At 48.6% G+C, this 19,586-nt stretch overlaps 1 protein-coding gene across 2 annotated transcripts in view; it reads right to left on the bottom strand.

Moving 5' to 3' along the window:
• Nucleotides 1–19,586, bottom strand: part of TEC (tec protein tyrosine kinase) — a 612,933-nt gene that overhangs the window by 286,627 nt on the left and 306,720 nt on the right. The window lies entirely within an intron of this gene.

Genomic DNA, 19,586 nt, shown 5'->3' with positions numbered 1-19,586 from the left:
TGAGTAATTTAAAAGTGCACAGTGTTCAAAGTTCATTTTGCTCAGAGTGTCTGGGGTCTATACGCTGGTTGCAGTACCAAGCGTCCTTTGCTTGGATGCTACTAGAAGCCGGAACTTAACAAGCTTCCCATTTAGTTGTGGATCCCGTGGGTTGAATCATGCAAGTACTGCTTGTCTCCGGGTACGTATACCTCGTTCATTAAAATACGTTTTTAGCAGGCCAACCCTTTCCTCATTTAGCTTAATGCAAGAGCATATTATAGGTTCAATGTCCTCATTTCCAACTCTGCATAGCCAGTATGAGTTCCTGTAGTTCTTTCTTAGCCATGGTGGAAGATGAGGTATGGCTGGCAGGATTCCTAACCTGTGTTTTAGAAAGGCTTCTTTAGACTTCCTGGATTACCCCAGTTCAAAGTATGCCTGTGATCTAAATGATTTGTAGCTGCACAGAGTCATCCATGCATTGCTCCTGTGTGCAAAAGCCTCTTTGTCTTCTGAGAAATAAAGTCTTGATAACCTTATTTACAATGTGATTAAAGTGCAAATGCGTTGTTGGAATTTCCCATAGGTTGTCTAGTCCCGTTATGGCCACTGATTCCTCGAAGTGGACTTTAGCCGGCGAGGTAGATGTGCTGCACAGTTCCTGCCAGAGCTGGTGGTTCAATGTATTCCTGGCAGAGGTCTTAATTGTATGCCAGCACTTGATATACGAGCCCCGCCTTGCAAGGAGTTGCTGCGTTAGACCAAGCTCGAGCCAAATCTGTGCTGGCGAGGTGTAAGGAGGGAGGTTTAGCATTATTCTGTATGCTTTTGTCAAGGTGATATACAGCAATGAAGCATCCCTGCCTCTCAGTACCTCGCTGCCATATGTAACTGATGAAGGAAGTTTTGCTTGCGCAACACAGAGAAGTGGGCCGAATGTTGGTCCTGTCAATTTTGTTTTGACTTGCCTAATCGGTGTCGCGATCGCCATTCCTTTCCTCTTGATGGCAATGAGCTGGTTCGCGAATTGGCCCCCCTTGGCGATCATGACACCTAGGTACTTATACACATTGCAGTTGGTAATTGCTGTCCTTTCCAAGTGACCAAGAATGGGACCGTTTTTTTCCATTTATTGTCAAAGTTTTAGTTTTGTCGATGTTAACTTCTAGAAAGTTCTCATCAGCGTACCCATGCAGTGTGTTGAGTAGCCGCTGTAGACCTACTTGAGAGTGGCTAGTTAGAACGACATTGTCCGCATAAGACATGCTGGAAATGGTTTTTCCTCCTATTCCAGGGGCGTGCGCATTACAAGCAGTGAGGGCTGTTGTCAGATCTGCTGTATAAAGGTTAAAGAGACAGAAGTTGCGAGAACGCACCCCTGCTTGAGGCCTTTGATTGTGTGTATACGCATCGACAGATGGGAGCCATTGCTGAGCTTGACCTGTAGCCATGTGTTGGAATGTAATTCTATTAGAAGGTTCAGGAGGGACGGAGGAAACCCCCAGTGAGCCAGTTTCTTCTAGAGGTTAGCTCAGTTGACATTGTCAAACTCCGCCTTAAAATCCATAAAGCAGAAGTGGAGAGTTTGTTTGGTTAAAATTGCTTTATCAATAAGTAATGACATTGCTAAAAGGTTGGTTGTTGTTCCCGTCTCTCTACAGAACCCTGTTTGAATCATATTTTGCTCTGTTGCCCATTCTTGTAGCTCAATAAGTAGGTTCTCCGCAAAATATTTTGCCTCTACATCAAGTAGTGCAATTAAATGGTCGTTTTTTGGTAGGGTTTTGTCTGCCACTTTATAGATTGGTGATATGATGGAACGCTTCCATGATGCGGGCAAACACCCAGTATGCCTAGCTGAGATGAAGATAGGAGCTAAGGTTTCTGACCAGTATTCTGGGTCTTGTTAAAAAAGAGATGTTGGACTCCTATTATTAGGGTGTAGGTAGGGTCTTGGCAGGGGCAGGTGAAGGATAAAAAAATGTGTGGAAGAAAGGTGGAGGTGGGGGATAGGTAAGTGATGGAGAGGGCGAAAGAAAAGAGAGTAGAACTGGAGGAGGAAGGAAATGGGTTGAGTAAAAAAGTGGTTAGTGAGATCCTGGCTATGTATAACATGTTCCATGTGGCATAACCAATTACCATTTGTTGTAAATAAAAATACAGCTGTTAATATTTGTGTCAGTTCCCTTCAGCCATTGGTTGTTGAAGCTCAGACATCTTCAGCCACTATTTTGAGACATCGCCAATAACATCTTGGTTCAGCCCATAGGAGTATTTCTCTCTCATCGTTACGCTACTGGCTATTGGACACATTAATTTGCCTCCTATAGAGTGCTTCTATTGCCACTACAATGATTGATTTGATTTATGTATTTGTAAAGCGCCACTATCACTCCAAAAGGAGCATCCTGGTGCAGTGTGGAAAAAACCAAAGAGAATCAGACAGGCATGCGATGTATCTCAATTTATTCGAGTGAGGAAAAGAATGCACTGATTATCCTATGGCAGCTGTTTGTCTGCGATTTTATAAGTAAAGATTTTATCCAGGCTAAGGTGGTACGAGATATAGCACAGTTTTTTATTTGGGATCGAAGAATGTCATGGGAAATGGTATCAAATGCGACTGAGAGATCTAATAAGATCTGCACCGCATTTTTTCCTTTATCTAAGGTCAATTTCAATAAATTAACCATTTCCGGTCAAATGCTTAGGACAGAAACCGGATTGGCAGGAGTGCAATATACCAGCTTCTTCAAGGAAAGCAGTGAGCTGTTTATTGACCAGTCTTTCTGCAATTTGCCACAGATGGGTAATAGCGAGATGGGGCGAAGTTTAGAGAGTGTGGAAGGATCCATGACCTGTGTTTTTTTGCAGTGGTTTAACAACTACTAGTTTCCAGTGTGCAGAGACTGTCACTGTGGCCAATGACGAATTAATTATGTTGGTAATTACTGGGTTAACAGTATTTATGATCTTATGAAGGACAGCAGGAGGACATGCATCAAAGGGGGAGCCTGATTTGCAAGAAGCAATAGCTTGACGTGACTGTTCCAGTGAGATTCTATCAAAAAACCTGTTGGGACAGTCCTGTGTAGGTGGGATCAAGCTCTAACCCCCAGATGCATCAAGCCCATTTTCTGCAAATTTTAAATTGCGAAAAATACCAAATCGCAGTTTAGAATTCGCAGAATGGGATGCATCAAGAAAAGCGACTAAAAAAAGCGAATCGCAATCGGCCGCAATTGCTGATTGTGTTTTTCGCGAAATCGCACAAAAATCGCAGAATCGCCCGTTTTCCATGTGCAAATTGCGAACTCGCAATTACCGAAATCGCAAATTGCGATCTCGCTAATTGGGAGATCGCAAAAACGGGAAGTCACATTTCAAGCACAATGATGACAACACAACCAGGAAGTAGGCAGTTCCCTCCCTCATTCAGAACACAGAGCCTGAGAGTGGAAGAAGCACAGCCCAGAGCTCCACAAGACCCATCCTGCAGCACCACAACAGGACACAAACAACAAAATAAAATGTCCCAGGAAGCAGCAGGAAGCAGTGCACCAGGCAGAAAGAGAAAAATAAAATTCTCTGAACAGGAATTGGAGTTCCTCATCGAGGGAGTATCGTAGGACCATGACAGGCTGTTTGGCAAGGAGTCCCGTAGGGTGCCTGAGGCCGACAAGAGGCGCATTTGGCTGCGCATCCGCTCAAAGGTGAACTCAGTTGGAGTGACCCAGCACTCCATTGATTAGCTGAGAGGTCGTGCCAAAGAACGCATTGCTGAGAGGCTGGGGGAGCAACATGCCACCGGAGGAGTAGACCCCACAGTTGCACCCAACACTCCACTCGAAGACCTGGTGGAGGACACCCTCAATCCTGCAGCCTGCGTGGGGGTCACCTGGCTGGACATCTCCCGACTCACCCAACAATCCCAAGGTAAGTGCCATGCAACTGCGACCCCGTCCCCTAACAATGCCCATGACTCCAGAGCTAGTCATTTGATAACCCCAGTAATGCAGGCCATGCACACCTGAAATGCCCTATTGCATTGTGGGACCTGTAATGTGACAATAATTCCCGGATAGCCACACACAGCCAGACCTGTCAAGTGAAAGATATCCCTAAAGCCAGTCAGGAAATGCAAGCCTGCATGCATGTTGCAACATCCCATGTGCAAGATACATATCATTAATCATGCACCCATTTACATCACAGGTGCATCATAACAACCCTGCACAGACAGCGAGGCACTCCACATTGAGGAGAACCCTGAGGACACAGAGGGAGAGGGCCATCCTGCCCCACGAAATGGACCATCACAACCACCAGCAGCAGTACCACCACCTCCCCATGTAAACAGGCCACCCCTGCAGCCACAGGAGCACAGCAACCACCCCATGTGACACCCATGGCAGTGGTACAGGCCTCACCACCACCCAGGAGGCAGACACGGCACACAGCCACTGTGCGATCTCAGTCCAGCGGACTGATGAGGCAGCAGCGCAACGTGTCATCACGCGCTGGCCCGGGGGAACATGTCCGAGATCCTGGGCTGGCCATAGAACACAGAATGCTTGCTGTCCACCAGAAGCAGGCACGGCACTTGGCAGCCATCCACCTGCAGCTCAATAAGACAGCGCGAAACGTGAGCCAGCTCATGGAAAGCATGCAGGTCATGACCGCAGATGTCAGGGAGAACAGCCAGATCCTGGTGACCCAGCAGGACATCACCCGCCGCCGCCACCGCCAGCTGCTGACCCGCCTGTCAGCATACACAAGATCCAACCATCTGATTGGTAATACCACCTCCAAACTTTCGCGCCGCTCTCTTGCGATGCAAATTCAGATGGTACAATGCTGCCAGGACGTCGCCAGGGCGTTGGAACAAGTCACAACAGCTGTCCAGAGTCTGCAGGTGTCTGGCCATGGCCAAACAAGTGGGGGGGATGATGCCAGTGAGGGCACATCAAGTCACAGCAGCCTGTCCATGCCGGTGGTAACCGCATGCCGCCGCAGCACAAGGCCCACTGCAGCATCACGGGCCAATAGTGGCATGGAGGACGCAGAGAGGCGACCGGGTGGGTCCGGCCGGAGGCGCCAGTGACTCTATGAACTCTAGCAGCAGGGCCATGCTGATAAGACAAAGCGATACAAAAGGGGATGATGGACGGAGCGTTTGAGCAAATCAAACACTCAGCCCCAGTCAACTGATCTGGGTTTAATCCATCACCATTCTTTAGCTCACTCCGCCACCCCAGTTCAGACATGGCCATATGCAAATCAGTCTGACTCTGTGCCTCATGGGAACAGTCCAGCCCGAACTGCCAAGCCATGTCTTCCCTGGACCAGAAACAAGCATCCTGGGACCGGTTTCGGATTTATAATCCTCATCAGCCGTATGCTCAGACGTGAGTCCCTTGCTCACTTGGCCACTGGATTCAAGATAGCCTGGCTCCTTGTTGGGTGCTGCATCAGGGGGTCAAGGTCCCGGATGAGCTTGGTAACCATTGCCCCATTCAGCCTGTACTTCGAGTAGATTTCCTCCTCAGTCTGGCCCAGGAGTGTGATCCGCTGCCGGAAAATTCGCTCCTGGATCCTGCGTCTGTTCCTGGCTGCAGCCTGGAGCCTTCGCCGCCTTACCACCATGTAGAGTCCTGGCATTTTGAATGTCCTCATGCTCCTACTGTGTCTAATTAAGTGTGTTTGTTCAGCCCCGCACCTGAATCTAGTTTTAATTAAAAAACATTTTTTTTAATTTTGAACTTTATGGTTACCACCTGGTTTGAGTTCTCCTTAAATTGCGCATCGCAAATAGCTATTTTGAGGTTTTTCGCTAATTGCGATTTTTCATGGATTTGGTTTGCGATTATTTTGCAATTTCGCAAATAAAATCGCAGAATCATTGGAACATCGCAATTTCAGAATCGTAAAGGGGTTCCACCTTGATTCTGCGATTTTATTTGCGAAGTCGCAAAAAGTATTTTGCGATTTCGCAATTTGGTTGTTTTTCATTTCATGAATTGCGGTTCATGGAATTGCGATCGCAATAGCTGTTTCGCAACTATTGGGATCGCAATTTGTGTTGATGAATCTACCTGTAAATGTTGAAAATGCATATGTACTAAAGTTTTTTTTAATGTTAAGGATTTTTTGTTTCATGAAAACAGAAATCTGATCACATAGCATCTGTGATGGGGGAATTGTTTTAGCTAAAATTTAGGGTTAGTAAAGGGATTTTACAACTGAGGGGTATTGTTTTCATAGGAGCACCATTTGCCATGGACAATTTGCTTAAACACAGCCATCGTAAAAAGAAGGCTTCCCCCACTAAAAAGAACACATTTACTGGATTTGTGAGGCGCACTAATATTTTGTTTTTGTAATCCCAACTTTCTTTTCATATAGACAGTATTTGGATGTCCCGGGGGCGCATGTACGATTATTTTGCATGCCCATTTAAAAAGAGGCATTCGCTTTTATGAGCTCAGTGATCCATGACTCATCTCACGGTGCCTTTGTGAATCAGGGTCCACTTCTAATCAAAGCGTAGGTTCTATAGCTGTCCTCTTTATGTCTAAGAACAGTGAGGACTGATGGCAACAAGGTGTTTGTTAGACAGCTCACACTGAAAAGAAAGGACTCGATCTCGTGGGTGAGTTCCTCTCAGTGGGGCTTCCAATGTGTTATGTATAAAGCTCCAAGAAGTCTCTGCAGTCTCAATTTCTGTAGTTTGAAGAAAACCCTGTATTTATATGAGCCCTTCCTGAAGCACCTTAGTAACTGGGGGGTAGGGAGTTGTCAGGCATGTGATGTGAGCCATGAATGGTACTGTAAAAGAATTTCCCTTGAGTCTCAACACAGAGCAATATTTTCAGGAGTTCTTTGTATCTGGGCTTTCATCCAACATTCCTCAGCTGCCAGACTTGAGCCATTCAGCGTCCACGACTTCATCTGAGTAGGATTCTTAAGATTTAACCATTTCCACAGTTTGGGGTCTTACGGTGGGTGCCTGAAAAGTGAATACCACAAGAGAAGTAGACTCATCAGGTCTTGAGCAAGTCAAGACTGGGGCTTAACAGGAGTCCTGAGCCTTTTCACGGTCATCATTTTTTCTCTAGTGCAATGGCACAAGTCACAATGTTGATACTTATGACCAAAGGTTTTTCATTCTACTAAACAATATTATCACCATGCGCGCTAGAGGAATTCCGCTCGCACGCTGGGTTTTGCGGAAACGCACTTTGCGTGACGAGCTGGGCTTGTCATCAGCGTGCGAGGAGGCTACGCCATGACGAGCCCAGCTCGTCATCAGCGTCAAAGGGGTTAAAGGACGGACTGCAAGCTAAGCACTATCAACGCCAATAGGTATTGCTTCAATGTGCCAATATGTGAAAAATAAGAATGCACCAATGTTTCCATATATTACTACCTTAAAGGTTCACTTACTGGCTTTGCCAATGCTTAATTACATATAACAGTTGCCACAAAATTATGGTGAACTATTAACACAGTAAACAAAGCGTATTCCGCTTATGGAAAGGGGCGACCATTCGGTCCCCCCGAACGTATGGTAGGGGGCCCGGATCCCCCCGGGAAACCATTTTGGGCGGGGGGCGTGTCTTGGCTGGTATGCCCGAAGCGGCGTAGCCGGGGCGCGCCTTTTCCCGCCCAAGAAGGGTTGTCCTAGACACCTACACCGTTGGCCACGCCCCGTAGGCGTACCGGAGGAGGGTACACGCCCTCCCGAAGAGGAATAAAAGGAGCAACAACCCGAAGAAGCATCCTCTTGTTCCTGTGCTTGGAAGCTGCACCCTCTCGTTGCACGTGAGCCCTCGACGGAACAAGGAGCAATTTTGAGAACTTGTAATTTTTGTTCTTTTGTTTTTCAGCGTCTCCCTTTCGATCCAGGACCTCGTTGCGCAGCAAGGACCGAATATCCCACAACGATGCCTGGCAAGAGGCCCGGAAAGAAGGCAGGGACTGAACAGATGCTTCGCATGTTGATGAAGGATATGGCGAGCATGAAAAAACAGATGGTGGCAATGAATAATACGGGCAGACCGAAGAAGGTCATCGGGCCAGCATTGCCGGGAGTAGTCCCCGCGGGGAGAGGTAAAAAGGCTAGGAATGGGGCGGCAGGGGGGGAGGCCCCGGTTCCCGAGTCACCCCCGACGAGCCCGGTTAGTCCGATGGAGGCCCCGGTCCCGATGCCGGACGCGGGCCAACCGATCCCTGTTGTAGTTACGCCCACTAATGGGGAGGACATGCCTCCTGAATTGGCCGCCCAGTTAGCCGCATGGCTCGGCAAAAGTACCGAGGGTACGACGGCGCCAGGAGACACGGCCGAGGAGGCCAGGCTACTAATGAAGCAGTTGCGGCAATCGCGAGATGCTGCAAAGGCGAATCTCCCTCTTGTCCCCTCACAGGTTCCTCCAGAATGACCGGCGTCTGGCGGTGGAAAAACAGCAGGACCGGCGGTGGATTCGGGTAAGCAGCCATTGCCAATGGCAGGGGAAGGGGTGTTGCCTTCAAGAAGGGAAAAAGTGGTCCAACATATTCCGCTGGCCACGAAGGAATTGATTTGGGCTGATAAATATGTGAATATGTTTTCTCTCCTGACTGATCATCACGAGGTGGAGTATGTTAAATCTCAGAAGGATTTATGGCACCCGAGTGTGTGGCGTGCGAAAATGGCGGGTTTCAGGGTTGATGAGACGATCTCAAATTGGGCCAGGGCGTTTGCAATGTTTACTGCGGTCATGGGGGAACGTAGGCCCGAGGTTTTGTCGGAATTAGCCTGTTATCAGACACGTATAATGGAGTTCTATGACACGTATGAGGGTGATGTGTGGATGGGTTATGATAGTAAGTTTCGTAAGGCCAAGGAGCACGATTCATCTCTGACGTGGGATTGTCTCGACTCCATATCTTGGCAGAAGCAGCTCATGCCGGGCGCGACGAAGTCGTCTTCGCTCGGCGGGAATGGGTCGGCGCCCTCCCGCCATCAATCGGCGGCGCTTTTCGGACAGGCCCCGCAGTTGACCACCAACCGAGGAACGGTGGGAATGGGGGTAGAAAAGGGGTTTGTTGGAACTTTAATAGAGGCAAGTGCACGAGGCCACAAGGGACATGTAAGTTCAGGCATGAGTGTGCGGGGTGCGGTCACTCTTCACACCCCGAGACTTCGTGTAGAGCCAAAAATGGTGACACAGGGGGTAAGGGAGGGGCCAAGCAGGTCTAATGTCGACCACGGGGCTTCACTACCTACCCCCGTAGATATCATGGCAATGATCCCCTGGCTAAATGAATACCCTGATCATGTCTCCGCCGGGGTGTTGCGGGACGGTTTCTCGTATGGTTTCCACATCCCGGTGGGGAATTTTCAGGGGGGAACACTGTGTAAAAACCAACTGTCGGTCCAGCAGAATACGGCCGTGGTGGAAACTAAGATTGCAAAGGAGGTTGCCCGTGGCCGGGTGGCCGGCCCATATAGGCAACCGCCAGTTGCTAATTTTGTATGTTCACCGCTGGGAGTAGTCCCCAAGAAGGACCCGGGTGAGTTTAGGTTAATTCACAATTTGTCGGCTCCTAGGGGCCTATCGGTGAACGATGCGATTGACCCAGGAGTTTGTTCGGTGCGGTACGCATCCTTTGATGAGGCCGTCGCCATGTTGAATCGCCTGGGGCCCGGAGCGCTGATGGCTAAATCAGATATTGAATCAGCGTTCCGGTTGCTCCCGGTACACCCTCAGGATCAGCGTCTGTTAGGTTTTATGTTCCAAGGACGCTACTATATGGATAGATGTATGCCAATGGGTTGCTCCATCTCTTGTGCGTATTTTGAGAAATTCAGTTGTTTTCTCCAATGGGCGTTTACCAGAGCTACGGGCTATACACAGGTGATGCATTACCTAGATGATTTTTTGTTCTTGGGGTCAGCCGGTGACACGGAATGTGCACAGGCTTTGTTGGAATTTTGCAATCTCATGAAACGGTTCGGCGTGCCATTGGCACCAGGGAAAACGGTGGGACCATCTACCTCACTCGAGTTTCTTGGAATTGAGCTCGATTCAGTGGAGGGATGCTTCTGTTTGCCCAAGGACAAAGTAATGAAATTCAGGGCTTCTCTGGAATCGTGCATTAGCAAAGAAAAAGTAACTCTCCATCAGTTGCAACAAGCAGTGGGCCAGCTTAACTTTGCCCTTAGAGTAATACCAATGGCCCGCCCTTTTTCCCGCTCTATTGCCCAAGCCATGGTTGGTCTCAAAGAGGGACACCATCGCACGAGACTGTCTGCAGAGGTTCGCCAGGATATGCGCATATGGTTGGCATTTCTGGCGGATTTCAACGGTCGAGTGGTGTGGAGCAAGCCACCAGCATCCTCGGACGAGCTGGGTTTGTGGACCGATTCGGCGGGGAGCGTTGGATTTGGCGCCATTTTTGGTAATCGATGGTCGGCGCAAACATGGCCGGCGTGGTGGCACACCAGTGGGCTCACAGGTAACATTGGGTTTCTTGAGTTGGTCCCCATTTTTGTGGCTTTGAAGGCATGGCCGGATGAGTTTCGTGATCGCTCAGTGGTGTTTTGGTCCGACAACATGACCGTAGTTGAATGCATAAATAACCAGGCAGCACGCTGCAAGTGGATATTGAGATTATTGAAGGAAATCGTACTACTTTGCATGAGACTGAACATGCAGTTTAGGGCGAGGCACGTGCCGGGTGTGTTGAATCATGCGGTTGATGCGCTCTCTCGTTCCCACATGCAGGCCTTCAGGGGTTATCTACCCTCCGCGGACCTAGTGGCGGCACCATTCCCCGAAGCTCTCTGGTTGCTCGGTGCCCCGGATTACAGGACCTCGTGGGAGCAAGCCTAGCCCCCAGGACAAGGAAAGCGTACGAAGGAGCGTTTCGTTACTATTGTGCATTTTTGGGTCCAGCAGGAGGGGATAACTGGGGTCAGGAGGAGTATGTCCTGAAGTTTTTAGTAGCACTCCATAAGGCGGGCCGATCAGCAGCGACGGCTAATACGCACCGGGCCGCCATTGCATTCATGGCGCAGGCGCATGGCATCAAGGACCCCACATCGTCCTTTCTAGTAAAAAAGGCACTGCGTGGGTGGCAACGCCTCGAGGGTCATAGAGTAGACGAAAGGCGCCCTATTGGGTTTAAAATGTTGTCCCTGTTGATGTCAGTACTCCCCGCGATATGTTCCTCCCAGTCCGAGGCAGTGCTATTTCGGGCCGCTTTCGCATTAGCATTTCATGGGGCTATGTGGGTGAGCGAGCTGGTAGCAAAAAAAAAGAAGGATATGGGGGGAGGTCTGTGTCGAGAACACATCCTGATCAAGGGTGATTCAATGGTGATCACGATAGCCAGGTCTGAAAACCGATCAGGGTGTGATGGGGGACAGTATTGTTGTTCAGCGCATGCGAGGGTCCCCCATGTGCCCAGTACAATGCGTTGAGGAATATTTAGCGCAAAGGGCGGTAGCATGGGGGGGAAGCTTGCTGAGACACACTGACGCCACCCCACTGACAAGGTTTCAGTTTCAGCGGGTGTTAACTATGGCAATCGCGGCAGCGGGTTTGGACCCGGGCGATTTTGGGACCCATTCCTTTAGGATAGGGGCTGCTACAGAGGCTACAGCCAGGGGTCAGAGTGTGGAAATGGTGAAACAATTGGGATGATGGTCCTCGAACTGTTATAAAAGGTATGTGCGGTTGCACATGTTGTGAAGCCAATGTCATGCACTCACGCTTCTTGTTTTTGTTTGGTTTACAGTTTCGCGAGCATACAATGCGGGGCGGACTGTGCAGTCGACCCGACACCTGGGGATCAGCGGTCAAAGACCAGCGGTTGAGGAGAGAGTGGTGTGGGTCGTGGGCCACTCATACGTGAGGCGTGCCGGGGACGTATTCAAAGCAGGTGACATGATTCACGCAGCTGGGGAATACGGGTACAGGGTGACCTTCCACGGAAGGGGCGGGCTCTGTATTGACCAGTTTCAACGTTTTGTGGAGGGACTGTTAGGGCGGACAAGGTCACCGCCGTCTATAAACATAGTACACCTGGGAGGCAATGATTTGGTGACGCTCGGTCGGCGGGTACTCCTCGAGCAGGTTCTATCCACTGTTAGCTGGTTGGCGAGAAGGATCCCGGGGCGCACAATAGCATGGTCGCACATTATTCCCAGAAAGGTGTGGCGGGGGGCCCTCTCTATGTCAGCTTTGAATCATTCAGTAAAGAAAGTCAATAACAAGCTTGGTAGGTTGTTTCGTTCGGAACAGTTGCACAGTATTCCGCATGGATGTATTCGGGGGGATTACATGTATCTCGAAGATGGGGTCCATTTGTCCCGGGAGGGGAATGTCTTACTCATAGGAGACTTCATAGCATGGTTAAGGGGTTTGTAAAGCATGACCTTTAGTAGGAGTTTGTGGGGGGGCCGGATAGCCGGTCAACTATCCGGCCTGTGGCGGTAAGGTCATGATCGGTGAGCAGTAATTTCAAGGTCCCTAGAGGAGGGGCGCCACCCATTATGGATGGGAGCGCCCGGGGGGAGGCGGCCATTGGCCCCTCACACGGGGAGGCGGCACCCACTAAGTATGGGGTCGCCGAAGGGAAGGCGGTCATAGGCCCCTCCCAGGGGAGGAGGCGGCTCGATGCCCCTCCTAGGAATTTCCCGGGGCCAGGATATCCGCGACGGCGGATGTGATGAACAGTGTGGGGTGGGAGGGGGGTCCACGCTACCTTCTAGACACCTCACACGAGTCCTCGGACGACCACTAAGATGGCGTTGAGTTAAATAAAGGGCCCCCGCTAAGACAAGGGAAATTGGAAGTTGGCACAGAGGTACAGTTCTCTGTGCGCCCGCACCTCACACCGTGAGGGGGGAGTTCTGGTAGTAGGGATCTGACACCGGTTAAGACCTTGCCGTTGGCCCGTAATGTTAGGATGTACAATTTTTTATTTAGAAAGTATGCATTTGCAGGATGTTTAGACTCGGCTAGGAGAACCTTTGTATTAGAGATTTGTTAAGGTTAGCCAATAAACGTGTCTGCATCGGAATGTTATCAATGAAAAATTGTACATGATATGAAACGTTTATTTTAATGTTTTAATTTTGTTTCATATTTTAATAAATACGGCCGGGAGGGTAACTCCCTCCCGCCTTCCAAAAGTTCAGAACTGCGTCCGTCTTCCCATCCTTGGGGATTTTGATGGGAGGGGGTGACAGGCATCCCGGCCATATGGAAAGGGGCGACCATTCGGTCCCCGCGTACGTATGGTAGGGGGCCCGGATCCCCCCGGGAAACCATTTTGGGCGGGGGGCGTGTCTCGGCTGGTATGCCCGAAGCGGCGTAGCCGGGGCGCGCCTTTTCCCGCCCAAGAAGGGTTGTCCTAGACACCTACACCGTTGGCCACGCCCCGTAGGCGTACCGGAGGAGGGTACACGCCCTCCCGAAGAGGAATAAAAGGAGCAACAACCCAAAGAAGCATCCTCTTGTTCCTGTGCTTGGAAGCTGCACCCTCTCGTTGCACGTGAGCCCTCGACGGAACAAGGAGCAATTTTGACCCACCCACCAGCCCCTTATGGCAACGTTAGTAGTGCGATAAAAAATTGATTTGCTGTGATAGTATCCTTTTTGGTTGTAGTGGTTATTAAAGATGTTGCTGTTTTATTGCAATAAAATGATTTGCTTCATAACATTTTCTCCCCCAGTGCAGCGGAGTATCATAGTCTAATTGAGAAATGTGTTGAATAAATATTAGAATGTTAAGTTATTCGCTTTTCTTCAATAGGTTCATAAAACGTCGTATTTATTTTGGTCGGGCGGTAAGGTCATGATCGGTGAGCAGTAATTTCAAGGTCCCTAGAGGAGGGGCGCCACCCATTATGGATGGGAGCGCCCGGGGGGAGGCGGCCATTGGCCCCTCACACGGGGAGGCGGCACCCACTAAGTATGGGGTCGCCGAAAGGAAGGCGGTCATAGGCCCCTCCCAGGGGAGGAGGCGGCTCGATGCCCCTCCTAGGAATTTCCCGGGGCCAGGATATCCGCGACGGCGGATGTGATGACAGTGTGGGGTGGGAGGGGGGTCCACGCTACCTTCTAGACACCTCACACGAGTCCTCGGACGACCACTAAGATGGCGTCGAGTTAAATAAAGGGCCCCCGCTAAGACAAGGGAAATTGGAAGTTGGCACAGAGGTACAGTCCTCTGTGCGCCCGCACCTCACACCGTGAGGGGGGAGTTCTGGTAGTAGGGATCTGACACCGGTTAAGACCTTGCCGTTGGCCCGTAATGTTAGGATGTACAATTTTTTATTTAGAAAGTATGCATTTGCAGGATGTTTAGACTCGGCTAGGAGAACCTTTGTATTAGAGATTTGTTAAGGTTAGCCAATAAACGTGTCTGCATCGGAATGTCATCAATGAAAAATTGTACATGATATGAAACGTTTATTTTAATGTTTTCATTTTGTTTCATATTTTAGTAAGTACGGCCGGGAGGGTAACTCCCTCCCGCCTTCCAAAAGTTCAGAACTGCGTCCGTCTTCCCATCCTTGGGGATTGTGTTGGGAGGGGGTGACAGGCATCCCGGCCATATCAGTATGCGACCGAGGTGCTTTCTAAGCAGGGTTCAAACAGGTAGGCCGGTAAGTACATAGTATTTCAGAACACTTCAGAAAAGACCAAAATCCTTGCCAGTCTTTCACAACCCAGCAGCTGGGATTAGCTACAATGTCTGTTGTCCAAGTAGCAGTTCTATGAACTCCTAGGAAGGACTTTTATCACCGACTCTTTTTTTATTCTTGTAGGATACCACCTGTACAATAAGGACCATTTTTGAAAAAATTTTAAGGAATTATCTTTGAGGTGCTATTAAATACTAGTTGCTCTGGTTTAATGTGCAAGTACTACAGTGAATATAGTTTTGTGTTTTTAGTTTATCCGGGTCTGTTTTAAAAATGATTTATGTTTTATATGTACCTTTTTTATGACTGATGCTCATTTCTTCTAGAAGAAGCCTTGTGCTTGACCTGCTTCTTCAAGCTAAGAAATGTAGGACCTTTTACACACCTCATCCCTGCTCATCCACTTTGTGAACCACTTAAACCTGTGTTGCACTTGAGTTTCGATTGAGTACTAAAAGTTGAAATCCCCATATTCCTTTATCAATTGCAGGGAAGAAAAATGTTCCTAAATTGGTGGACAGGACTGCACTGTTAAGCGATAAACAATCCTTTTTTATTGATAATACTATACAGAATCTACTAATGCTCCGTTTTTTGAGAAATAGAGAACAGAAAAGCATAAAAACTCACAGCGTCTATAACGGATACAGTTATGCAGTGAGAAGATAAGCAACATTTCTCAGAAAAAATAAATAAAACCCAAGCTGTCTACGAAATTTGGCTGCCTCTACATTATTCAAAAGTGTTTCAGGTTTAAACATGTATGTCCGAGGACATGGCTAGGGTCATAGCATCAATAAAAGATCAGTCAACAAAAGGACTACTACATCTTGATAATATACGCAATTTCAATCCTACACCAGGCCCCGTTTGCCATACCATATTTTGACACAGATCATGTGTTGCCTTGCATTTAACCTTAATATGATTTCCTGTTTACTGAATGTCAAACCCATAACACTCATAATCTAAAAGTTCGGTCAGGGATTAGTCAGTTATATCTCTATAGGGGCCTCTTTATTCCGAGTGTTTTTCAATGTAAATGCCTACTTGAATACAAGTGAGAGGAAATGTGATGCTGTCAACCAGTGTGGTCCAATACCATGCATTGAAAGATAAGAAGCAGTAGAATATATGCTTCTGATAAGTGAAAATCTCGAAGGATTGCTTGAGAAAGGAAATGCTGAAGAAAATAACTTTTCTGCACAGAGAGACACAAGGTTGACTCATCTTATTAGGAACCTGATAGCGCTCGACACACAGAGGGACATTAATTACTTCTCCCACGCACATACCCCTCGAGCCAACAACTCAATGGTTTCCCCCACCCGAGCTCGCAGCGCCGCTTTGTTGTGTTGCTAAACACTATTTGCATTTCTATACCTTGATAAATCCCGAGCTAGCGGAATACAAGCACCTCGTTGTAACACCTGCCGACGCGCTGCTTTGCCCACTCCCCTAGGCGCCATTCCTGTCAGATGCGTTATTTCAGTCCCATCGGCCATTAACTTACATCCTTTCCTCTTTCTGCACCGCAGCAAAAGACACACTTCCAAAATGGAGGCCGTCTGGGAGAAGCGGGCTACCATTCTTACTCACTCGAGGCCTAATTAACGCCTATTCGTAAAAAAACATTTTATTGGGAGGTCAGGGAACATTCGCAGATACAAACAGAGGATTGCCTGACCACACAAAGCACTCACGGACAGCGGGAGATGCGCCTGATAATTAATAGTATTGAGAAGACGAGCACTGCGGCTTGCACCATCAGACTCATTGCCTCCCCTCGCTCACCCCATAGATGCGATTGCATCAGAGAAGCCAGCACGTGAGCGGCGTTCTGGATAAGCTCTGATCTCGCACCAGCGAGGCCAAAGAATGAATGTGGGGCTCCATTTGCTCCAGTTATCGAGCTCCCGGTGAAATAAGTGGGGGAGACGCCGTCCACCCGCATGGTACCCCGACTCAAGCCCTGGTTGTAATTTTGGAGGAGATTCGAATCCAGTGAGGAAACATTTTGTGAAATATTCAGAACCCACTTCTGGATATTTTTTGCTGCTTTGTTTAGTTTGTGTATGGAAATCCACAACGGCTCTGCGGATCTCGCTGCGAATCCCACAAAATATATATAAATATATACTCAAGAAATGGTGCAGTATGTGTATGGCACAGGCAGAAAAGAATGGCTTACCAGAGGGAGAGGGTTTCACTTGTGCCCCAAGTAGGCGACACCCTTGTCATAATATGTAAAGTAAACTCCCTGGATGGTGAAATGATGAACACACAACTGGTGATTGGCCGCAGCATGGCGTCGGAACAGCTGTGCACAGTGACCCTCCATTCAGCAATCCTCTGCTCGAAAGTGTGGTTTGGCCGTATTCAGGGTCCTCCATACATCTACACATGGGTGTACCCCCCTGTGGTCTTTCTGTCGTCCACGAGTGGGATATGCCTAGAAGTGGCCCAGCAGTTTGTGTTCAAAAACATGGTAAATGTTTTTAAGGTGTTTTAATATTGCCTTCCACAGATTCACCGGCACGTTTAGCGATGAGCAAACACTGCAAAACATAAAACCCTTTTCAAATTTGAATGTGGTGCAATCATTCTTGCACACAACATAATGCCCACCATAAACCTTAGGATCAAACTGAACCTCAGGGATCCCATTAACCTTAATGCTCACCAATACCATATCAGAATAACATACGTCACTGCTGCTTCTGCTCTTTAGGTTCCGCACACTCCCCGGCCCTCGCAGGCCTCTATGCGCTACAGCCCCTGGCACGCTCTCCCATTGGTACACAAGCCTCAGCGCCATGCACGCTGGATTATGGCCACACCACGAGCACCATGACTCGGGTCTCAGGGAGACGAGTACCTCACGGATGGTGATGGCTGCCGCTGGTTGGTTAGCCTGGGCGACACCCACAATCCTTCACGGCAGGACGGTCCGCACCTGGCGACACATACCACTGTGCCACAGCGCTTAGAGGCTGCTAAACCGGCCGAAAGCCACAGTCATTGTACTTAAAGCAAGTTACTTATTCTTGCATATATTCTAGTACGGCCCAGGTAATCAGTTTCTCCACTATGCAACATAAAGATTATTGTAACTATGGTTGTGCTAGCATTTTAGATTAATCTATACATAAACCAGCTGTGCAGTGTTCGGCTTGCGTAATAGTATTGGGAAAGTGACTACTTATCCTTCGCACCCCTAATCTATCTATCACTCGTGTAATACGGATTTGCAGGCTCTTAACACGTGTTATCACAGCCCTGCGCCTCTGCAACTCTGTGGTAGCAAGTGCTATAAAACAAGCGATTATATCATTTGGATGCTACGATACAGATCAAAAAGAGGCCCTCGCCTGCTGCCGCTTAACCTTCACCCTTCCCCATCCTGCTCTGCTCGTGCTGCAGCAACTCCCCCTCAAGCCTGGACTCTTCACTCTCAATGAACAAACAAGTCAGCGCCGTATCCTCTTCCTGCTTCAACATTCTTCGCATGCTCAGAAAAACATTTCGCTGGATCCCCTTCGAAACTAGGAAAACAGTCACCCACGCCCTGGTCACGAGCCGACTGGACTACGGAAACACCCTCTACGCAGGTACCACCGCTAAACTCCAGAAGAAACTCCAACGAATCCAAAACGCCTCAGCCAGGCTCATATTAGACATCCCACGCAACGAACACATCTCTGGTCACCTTAAAGACCTCCACTGGCTACCCGTCAATAAGAGGATTACTTTCCGACTGCTTACCCACGCACACAAATCACTCTACGACATCGGACCAGATTGCCTCAACTCTCGACTGTCCTTCTACACCCCCTCCCGCCAACTACGCTCTTCCGACCAAGCCCTCGCCACTGTACCTCGCATCAACAAGACCACCATGGGAGGCAGATCCTTTTCTTACCTGGCTGCTAAAACATGGAACTCACTCCCCGCTTACCTCCGCCTCACCCAGAACCACCTAGAGTTTAGAAAGCAGCTTAAAACGTGGATATTTGACAAATAATCCTCCTCCTCTTCCTAAGCGCCTTGAAACCCTCTGGGTATGTAGTGCGCTATACAAATTTTATGACTTGACTTGACTTGACTCACTCCTACGGGATGAGCTGCCAGGTTTCCTGCAAGCTAAGAGACCTGAAGATTCCACAAATTATTACAGAGCCCAAATATCATGAGAGTCCGAGAGGGCATACCTGGCCTGCATCCCTCTTCTAAGCACTGTTTTACAAATTGGTGTTCGTGTTAAAAGCACTATAACGCACGGCGCTGGAATTTGAGTAACTGCAAATGGACGTTTTATCCTTTGTTTTACGGCTCAGAACCATTTAGAATGCGTGGCTGAAGTCTGCGACTGCCTTCTCTCTTCCTGACATGGATGAGACAGAGACTAAGAATTTTTGGTTTGACGGCAGTGCATGTTTGTAACAAAATGATTTAATGGACATCACCACCAGCATAAATAACACAAGAGTTGGCGAAGCCGGTAGGTCTGGTTTAAATTGTGAATCTTGGCTAAAACATAAAAAGACTTCTGCAGTGGAAAATACAACAAAACAACATTGTCAGAGCCAATGGGTCTCGCCTATGGAAGCTATTGACTTTACAAATGTTTTGTAACCAGTCTGTGTAGCAGCGCTGCTACTGTGCATCATTGCTAAAAAATGTTTTTTTAAAAGCGTTATGAATGATGCAGCTAGCGCTAATGCATTTTTTTTAAAGCTGGCAGACAGCAACGGGTGGAGAAGAAAGTCTGGGGCCAAACTGATAGAGGGTGGGGTGGAAGGGATGAGGACAAACACATGGACAATGGAGGATGGCCGGAAGGGGCTAGGGGAGGAGCACAAAAGGTGACATGTACACAGGGAGACAGTGAAAACACACACAC

The sequence above is a fragment of the Lissotriton vulgaris genome, chromosome 3_1 (assembly GCF_964263255.1).
Source record: "Lissotriton vulgaris chromosome 3_1, aLisVul1.2, whole genome shotgun sequence".
Taxonomy (NCBI): Eukaryota; Metazoa; Chordata; class Amphibia; order Caudata; family Salamandridae; genus Lissotriton; species Lissotriton vulgaris.
This window is presented reverse-complemented; position numbering and strand designations above follow the sequence as displayed.